Consider the following 9,452-nt stretch of genomic DNA (forward strand, 5'->3'; position numbering starts at 1 on the left):
ATGAGCCAAGGCTCACCCCCCGCCAAACGGGAGAGCAGCGAGCCCGCGAAGCAGAGGTCCCCAACACTAAGCAGCTTTATCCGGGCTGTGGTAAAGGCTGTGCATCGACTTGACCTCATCCTTTGCAACAAAACCGCTTATCAAGAAGCGTTCAAACCAGAGAACATTAGCCCGAGGAGCAAGCTGCGTGACCTCTGCGTCAAGCACCCGGTGGACTATGGGAGGAAGGCTAAGGAGCTGCTGTGGAGAAAGGTATGCTACGAAGTTATCCAGCTCATCAAGTCTAACAAAAAGCATATCCACAGCCGGAGCACCTTAGAATGTGCCTACAGGACACACCTGGTCGCTGGGATTGGCTTCTACCAGCATCTCCTTCTCTATATCCAGTCCCACTACCAGCTAGAACTGCAATGCTGCGTCGACTGGACCCATGTCACCAACCCCCTCATAGGATGCAGGAAGCCAGTGTCTGCCTCAGGGGAGTAGATGGATTGAGCACAGACGGCATGCCACCAATGGCTAGTGTACCTGGGGGATTTGTCATGATATCAGAATGAATTAGCTGGCATAAACTCCGAGCTGCTAGCTGAGAGATTTTACTACCAAGCCCTGTCAGTGGCTCCCCAGATTGGAATGCCTTCAACCAGCTGGGCACCCTTGCAGGCAGCAAGTACTATAATGTGGAAGCCATGTATTGCTACCTGTGCTGCATCTAGTCGGAAGTGTCCTTTGAGGGGGCCTATGGGAATCTCAAGCGGCTGTGTGACAAGGCAGCCAAAATATACCACAGCTGAAGAAGTGCGAGACTAGGAAACGCTCTCCCAACAAGAAGCGATGTAAGGATATTAAGAGGTTGCTGGTGAACTTTATGTATCTGCAAAGCCTCCTGCAGCCCAAAAGTAGCTCCCTGGACTCAAAGCTGATGTCACTTTGCCAGTCAGTCCTGAAGGACTTCAGCCTCTGTCTCTTCTACCTGCCCTCCCCACCCAACCTCAGCCTGGCCAGTGAGGATGAGAGTGGATATGATTTCCTCCCAGACCTTGTCAGCTTTCAAATGGTCGTCATCTGCCTTATGTGTGTGCACAGCTTGAAGAGAGCAGATCCAAGCAGTAGAGTGCAGCTATTGCCTTCACCCTGGCCCTCTTCTCCCACCTCGTCAGTCATGTCCACATAGGGTGGCAAGCTGAGCTGGAAGAGGGCGAGACTCCTGTCCCGGCATTCCAGAGCGATGGCACATATGAACCAGAGTCCAAGGGACCCTTGGAGAAGGAGGGTCTTGAGCCTCTTCCTGCAGCACCTCAAGAGGGCGAAGCCAGAAAGAACCAGAAGTTCTCCCACCTCTCCTGCCTCTGCCGCCCACCCACAGCTGGTGATGACAGTGACATGAGTGAAGGCTTTGACTAGGACTTGAGCCATGACTCAGTCCAGGCCAGCGAGGGCTCGGACAGTGGCTCTGACAAGAGTCTTGAAGGTGGGGGAACGGCCTTTGATGCCAAGACAGATTCAGAAATGAAGAGCCAAGAGTCCAGATCAGACCTGGAAGATAAGGAGGATGAGGAAGGGACATGGTCCCCAGCCCTGGAGCCACCTTGGGCCAGGTCAGAGGCTCCTGAATCCTTCAATGGCCCACTGGACCCCAGCAAGGCCAGCATTGCCAGCAATCTACAAGCGATGTCCACCCAGATGTTGCAGACTAAACGCTGCTTCCAACTGGCCCCCACCTTCAGCAACCTGCTCCTCCAGCCCACCACCAAAGCTCCCACATTGGCCAGCCCCAGGCCCTGTGTCAGAGGGGATGTGGACAAGCCCTCAGAGCCAGCCTCTGAAGAGGGCTGTGAGTCGGAGGGAAGTGAGTCCAACAGTGGGCGCACCTGTTGGAATGAGCGCAGCATCCAGGAGAAGCTGCAAGTCCTCATGGCCAAAGGCCAGCTTCCTGCTGTGAAAGTCTTCCTGGACTGGCTGCAAACCAACCGCAGCCTCATCATTGTATGTGCGCAGAGCTCTCTAAGTCTGTGGAACTGCCTGTCTGTGTTGCTGAACCTGTTGCCAGCTGCTGGAGAACTCCAAGAGTCTGGCCTGGTCCTGTGTCCCAAGGTCCAGGATCTTCTTGAAGGTTGTGAACTGCCTGACCTCCCGTCTAGCCTGCTGCTCCCAGAGGACATGGCACTTCACAATCTGCCTCCCCTCCAGGCTGCCCACAGATTCTTTAACTTTGACACGGATCAGCTCTTGCTCAGCAGCTTAGAGGAGACAGTCGTGCACATCTGCTGCATCCACAGCTTTGGCCACCTCATTGCCCGCCTGCATGGCAGCATCCTACGGTTCAACCCAGAGGTCAGCATCTTTGTCAGCATCTCCCAGTCTGAGCAAGAGAGCCTGCTGCAGCAGGCCCGGGCCCAGTTCCGCATGGCACAGGAGGAAGCTCAGCAGAATGGGCTAATGAGAGACATGGCCCAGCTATGACTTCAGCTTGAGGTCTCTCAGCTGGAAGGGAGCCTGCAGCAGCCCAAGGCCCGGTCAGCAATGTCTCCCTTCCTCGTCCCCAACACCCAAGCCCTCTGCCACCACCACCCTATCATCCGCCAGCTGGCCACCAGTGGCCTCTTCATTGTCATCATCCCAGTGACAGTGATCGATGGCCTAGATTTGCTGAAGAAGGAACACCCAGGGGCCCAGGATGGAATCCAATACCTGGAGGCAGAGTTTAAAAAAGGGAACAGGAATATTGGCTGCCAGAAAGAGGTGGGGAAGAGCTTCAAGTGGCATAAGCTGAAGAGGCAGGATGCAGATGCCTCGGTGCTCTATAAGATCCTGGACAGCTGCAAACAGCTGACTCTGGCCCAGAGGGCAGGTGAGGAGGACCCGAGTGGCCTGGTGACCATCATCACAGGCCTTCCACTGGACAACCCCAGCATGCTCTCAGGCCCTATGCAGGCAGCCTTGCAGGCCACTGCACATGCCAGTGTGGATATTAAGAATGTTCTGGACTTCTACAAGCAGTGGAAGGAGATTGGCTGAGACCGACCCCCAGGCCCTGCAGCGGGCTGACTCCACATCTCTACCGCCCTCCCTGGCAGCCAGGACCACCACCTGTAGTCACCCCACCACACGCAGACTCACGCATTGTACACAGGAAGGAAGCCCAGCTGCACACAGGCTGCAGGAAGGGCCCAGGAGCCAGCTGGGAGGGCGGGGGTCCCCCTGTTTCCAAGATAACGTCAGGAAAGCAAGGAAAGTGCTTGGAGCAGGAGAGGCCTGTGGGCCCCTAGCCAGCCTTCCTGCCTCAGCCCCCCTGCTTTCCCCAGGGGCAGGTGGTAGGCACGAGTGTCTTCGTTTCATTGGAGTAGTTCCTGGACTGCTGGGGGGAAGGGACAGCAGAAGGGGCCCTTCTTCCTCACCCAAGGCATAGGGTGGTTGGTGCCAGGAGTTTGGGCCCTCTGGCCTTGTGGGTAGAGGGGTAACACCAGATGTCTGGGTGGTTCTCTGCAGACCCTTCCTCTCCTCGAGGCCCACCCATCCCCCTCTCATCTCCCTTTGCAAAAGCTGGGCAGCTCTGGAGCCTTGGGGACTCTTAAGAAAGAGGGGCCTGGAGCTGCCTGCACCAATAGCAGGGCAGAGCTTAGATCCATCTTGCTGCAGGGGCTGCACATCCACTACCCCACTTCTCATTTCTGTCTCCCTTCATCTGGCTTCCAGTGCAGGGAGCAGGCCCATGACGGCTTCAGGCAGTCAGGCCTGTATGCCAGTGAGGGCTCCTGTGCCCACCAGCCCCATGGTCACTGCACTTTGTACTCTGGGTTGCTGTGCTGGGACAGAGCGGGATGCCAGTAAGAGGAGGGGGGGGCGATGTTTGAGGCCATCACCTCCCTTACTCTCTAGGGAGGGGCCTATGTTCCGATGGGCAGCAGAAAGGAGACATCCCTTGAAGCTGCCCAGCCAGGGGCCCTCTGCCCTGATAGGCTTCCCTACTTTTGTCCTTCCCCAGGACTAAAGGCCTGGAGGAGCTGAGCACGGGTCTAGCTTTTGGAGCGTCGAGGTGAATGTGGGACCAGAGATCATGAGTGGAACAGCAAGAGCAGGGCTGTGTGTGGGAGGCTTTGGCCAGGATTGCCTCAGCCCCTCCCCCTCAGGCTGCACATAGAGCTCGGACTGGGGGTTGAAGGTGAGGATCTCAGCTCTGCTGTTCCCCCCAGCCCCAGTGCTAGCCTAGCTTCCCAGGCTTTTCTCAGAGGACAGCAGGCATCCTGCCTCTTTCCTCTGAGACGGTAAGTCTGGGACAACCTGGGGGCAGTGTGATCACCCCCATTTCCAGTCCCTGGCAGAGACTGAGACTAAAGCATCACTGAATAAAGACCCACCCCCACCTGAAACCTAAAACAAAAACAAAACCACAAAAACAAAAATGAGCAAGGGTAGCTATACTTATAACAGAAAAAATAGACTTTATGCCTAAAATTTAACATGAGACACAGAAAGTCATTATATAGTATTGAAGGGTCAATTCAGCAAGGGATTTAACACTTGTAAATTTTATACAACTGACATTGGCACACCTAAATATATTAAGTCAATACTAACAGATCTGAAGGGAGAAATTGGACAGCAATACAATAATAGTATGAATTTCATTACCGCATTTTCGACAACAGATATATGATCCATACAGAAAATCAATAAAGAAAGAGCACACTTATGCTCTACTTAGACTAAATGGACCTAACAGGTATACACAGAGCATTCTTTCCAGCACTGACAGAATAGACATTTTCTCAAGGATACATGAAATGTTCTCCAGGAAAAAGCATATGATAGGTTACAAAGCAAGTCTTAGCAAAATTAAAATATGTAAATCATGTTAAGTACTATTTTTTTTTACCACAATGATATGAAACTAGAGATCAATAATAGGAGGAAACCTGGAAATGTGCACATATGTATAAATTTTTAAAACACATACTCCTGAATAACCAATGGATCAAAAAATAATAAAAAGAGACGTAAAAAACACTCTGACATACATAAAAACAGAAATACAACATGGCAAAACTAATGAAATTCAGCAAAAGTGCTCCTAACAGAGAAGTTTATAGTGAAAAATGCCTACATTAAGGATAAAAAGAGATCTCAAGTAAACAATGTAACTTTTTACCTCAAGGAATTAGAAAAAAGAAAACACTCAAACCCAAGTTTAGCAGAAGAAAATTATGAAGATCAGAGCAAAAATAAGTGAAAATCAGATAAACAATAGACAAATCAACAAATGAAGAGCTAGTTTAAAAAAAATAAGGAAAATCAACAAAACTTCAGCTAAACTAACACCAGGAATAAGAGCAGACTTTGTAACTGACACCACAGAAATACAAAGGATTATAGGAGACTACTATAGGCATTTATATGCTAATAAATAGGATTACCTAGAAGAAATGGATAAATTCCAAGAAACATACAAGCTACCAAGACTGAATTAGGATGAAAGAGAAAATTTGACCAGACCTATAATGAGTAGTGAGAATGACTCACTATTCAAAAACCTCCCAGGCTTCCCTGGTGGCGCGGTGGTTGGGAGTCCGCCTGCCAATGCAGGGGACACGGTTTCCTACCCCGGTCCGGGAAGATCCCACATGACGCGGAGCGCCTGGGCCCGTGAGCCATGGCCGCTGGGCCTGCGCGTACGGAGCCTGTGCTCTGCAACGGGAGAGGCCACGGCAGTGAGAGGCCCACGTACCGCAAAAAAAAAAAAAAAAAAAAAAAAACCTCCCAACCAGAAAAGCCCAGGAGCAGATGGCTTTCCAGGTGAATTCTACAAAGCATTTAAAGAAGAAGTAGTGCCAGTCTTTCCAAATTCTTCCAAAATATTGTAGAGGAGAAAACATTCCCAAACTCATTTTTTTTGAGGTCAGAATTACCCTGCTTCCAAAACCTGATAAGGACATGGCTAGAAACAAAAATCACAAACCAATATTCCTGATGAATATAGATGCAAATCATCAACAAAATACTAGTAATCCAAATCAGTCACACAATAAAAGGAACACGCACCCTGATAAAGTGGGATTTATCCCTGGATGCAAGGAAGGTACAAAATATACAAATTAATAAATGTGATACACCACTTTAATGGAAAGTTAAAAATCATATTATCATCTCAATAAATTCAGAAAAAGAATTGGACAAAATTAAAAATTATTTCATGATAAAAACTCTCAACAAGTGGACATAGAAGGAATATCCCACAAAATAATAAAGGTCATATATGACAAACCCACTGCTAACATCTTACTCCACAGAAAAAGTTTGAAATCTTTTCCCCTGGAAAAGAGAAGGATGCCACTTTCACCTGTCCTCTCAACAATGTATTGGTAGTTCTGGCCAGAGCAATTAGAAGAGAAAAAGAAGGAACAGGCATCCAAACTGGAAGGGAAGAAGTAAAATTGGCTTTTGCAGATGACATATTATTATATATGTAGAATATCCTAAATACTCCTATGCAAAAAACATTTAGAACTAATAAACAAATTTAATGAAGTAACAAGATACAGAATATAGAAAACAATGTAGCTGCATTTCATTACACTAGGAAAAAACTATCTGAAAAAGAAATAAAGAAAATAATCCCATTACAGTAGCATCAAAAATAATAATATACTTAGGAATAAACTTAACCAAGGTGGCAAAAATCTGTACACTGAGAACTATAAGACTTTGATGAAAGAAACTGAAGAAGTCATAAATAAACAGAAAGATACATTCATGTATTGGAAGAATTGGTTTTTTAACATCTTTATTGGAGTATAATTGCTTTACAATGGTGTGTTAGTTTCTGCTTTATAACAAAGTGAATCAGCTATACATATACATATATCCCCATATCTCCTCCCTCTTGCGTCTCCCCCCCACCCTCCCTATCCCACCCCTCTAGATGGTCACAAAGCACCGAGCTGATCTCCCTGTGCTATGCATCTGCTTCCCACTAGCTATCTATTTTACATTTGGTAGCATTTATAAGTCCATGTCACTCTTTCACTTCGTCCCAACTTACCCTTCCCCCTCCCAATGTCCTCAAGTCCATGCTCTACGTCTGCGTCTTTATTCCTATACTGCCCCTAGGTTCTTCAGAACCTTTTTTTTTTTTTTTTAGATTCCATATATATGTGTTAGCATACGGTATTTGTTTTTCTCTTTCTGACTTACTTCACTGTGTATGTCAGACTCTAGGTCCATCCACCTCACTACAAATAACTCAATCTCATTTCTTTTTATGGCTGAGTAATATTCCATTGTATATATGTGCCCCATCTTCTTTATCCATTCCTAAGAATTGTTATTGTTATACTGTCCCTACAATACAAAGGCATCTATAGATTCAGTGCAACCCCTACCAAAGAGTCAATTACATTTTTCACAGAAATATAAAATTGCTAAAATTAATCTGGAACCACAACAGACCCCCAATAGACAAAGTAATCCAGAGAAATAATTTTTAAAAAGCTGGAGGCTTCACACTTTCTGATTTCAAACTCTATTAAAATGCAATACTAATCAAAACAGAATGGTACTGGCATAAAAATGCACATGTAGATAATGAAACAGAATTGAGAGCACAGGAAAAAATCTCATGTGTATATGGCTTACTAATATTTGAGAAGGGAACTGTGAACATATAATGGGGAAAGGATAGTCTCTTCAGTACATAGTATTTGAAAAAGTGGATATTTGCATGCAAAATAATGACACTGGATCCTTTTCTTAAATCACTCAAAAATTAACTTCAAATGGATTAAGACTTAAATGTAAGACCTGAAACCATAAAACTCCTCAGAGAAAACACAGGGAAAAGCTTCTTGACATTGGTCTTGGCCATGATTTTATGTGTACAACACCAAAGCACAAACACAATAGCCAAAATAAACTAGTGGAACTACATCAAACTTCTGCACAGCTTCTACACACAACAAAGGAAGTAAGAAAATGAAAGGCAACTGACAGAATGGGTGCAAATATTTGCAAGCCACATCTAATAAGGGGTTAATTCTAATATATATAAGAAACTCATACAGCTCAATATCAAATAATAACAGTGATAATGATAATAAATAAATAATCTGGTTAAAAAATGGATAAAAGACCTGGATAGACTTTTTTTTCACAAAGAAGACATACAAATGGCCAACAGATACATGAAAAGTTGCTCAATGTCAGTAATCATCACTGAAATGAAAATCAAAACCTCAAAGAAATATCACCTCACACCTGGTTAGAATGGCTATTATAAAAATGACAGGAGGTAACAAGTGTTGGCAACGATGTGGAGAAAAGGGAACTTTTGTACACTGCTGGTCGAAAAGTAAATTGGTGCACCCACTGGAAAACAGTATGAAGTTTCCCCTAAAAATTAAAAATAGAATTACCATATGATCTAGCAGTTCCTCTCTGGGTGTCCATTCTTAACAAATGAAGTCACTCTCTCAAAGAGATGTCTGCTCCTCCATGTTCTTTAAGCATTATTTACAGTAGTCAAATTAGGAAAATAACCTAAGTGTCCACTGATCAATAAATGAATAAAGAAAATTATGTGTGTGTGTGTGTGTGTGTGTATATATATATATATATATATATATATATATATATATAGGAATATATTTCAACCATATAAATGTCTGCCATTTGCAACAACATTGATGTACCTTGAGGGCATTATGCTAAGTGAAATAAGTCAGACAGAGAAAGATGCATATTGTAGCACTTAACTTATGATGAAATCTAAGAAACCCTAAGTCATAGAAACAGAGAGTAGGTGGTATTTGGCAGGGAAAGGTAAGGAATATGAGTGGGAGAGGCTAAGATGGTCAAAGGGAACAAACTTCCAATTTTTAGATGAATAAGTTGTAGGGTGTAATATACAGCAATGTGACTATAGTTAACAATACTACGTACTTGAAATATACTAAGAGGGTAGATGTTACAAGTTATCATCATGGAAAACAGAGATAACTATACAGAGATAACTATGTGAGGTGATAGATATGTTAACTAAACTTATTGTGGTAATCATTTCACAATATATACATGTATCAAATCTCCACATTGTACACCTTAAAGTACACAGTGTTATTTGGCAATTAAATCTCAATAATCTGCAAAAAATAGTGAACAATGTTTTCTCAGTGAAGGAATTGTTCACCACATTGTTCTATATGGAAAGAAGGGGGTTTTTTTGTTTTTGTTTGTTTGTTTGTTTCCAGAGTTTGGCTTTATTTTGCAGTATAGGGATTATTGGAGCCACTGTGAGACAGACATCATTGAAGCAGAGGCTCTGTCAAATCAATACTGTGTTGCAGCTTGGTCCGTTGAAGAAGCCACACCTGGGTTGGAAAGAAACTTTGTGTGTATATATATATATATATATATATATATATATATATATGTATATACACATATACATATACATATAC

At 44.6% G+C, this 9,452-nt stretch overlaps 1 pseudogene across 1 annotated transcript; it reads left to right on the top strand.

Annotated features, from left to right (window-relative positions):
- Positions 1 to 3,018, top strand: LOC309824503 (nonsense-mediated mRNA decay factor SMG5-like; annotated as a pseudogene). The gene has a single exon. The product of its transcript is annotated as a nonsense-mediated mRNA decay factor SMG5-like (transcript).
- Positions 3,019 to 9,452: the final 6,434 nt, after the last annotated feature.

Source organism: Grampus griseus (genome assembly GCF_964374135.1).
Source record: "Grampus griseus genome assembly, chromosome: 6".
In the NCBI taxonomy this organism is placed as follows: domain Eukaryota; kingdom Metazoa; phylum Chordata; class Mammalia; order Artiodactyla; family Delphinidae; genus Grampus; species Grampus griseus.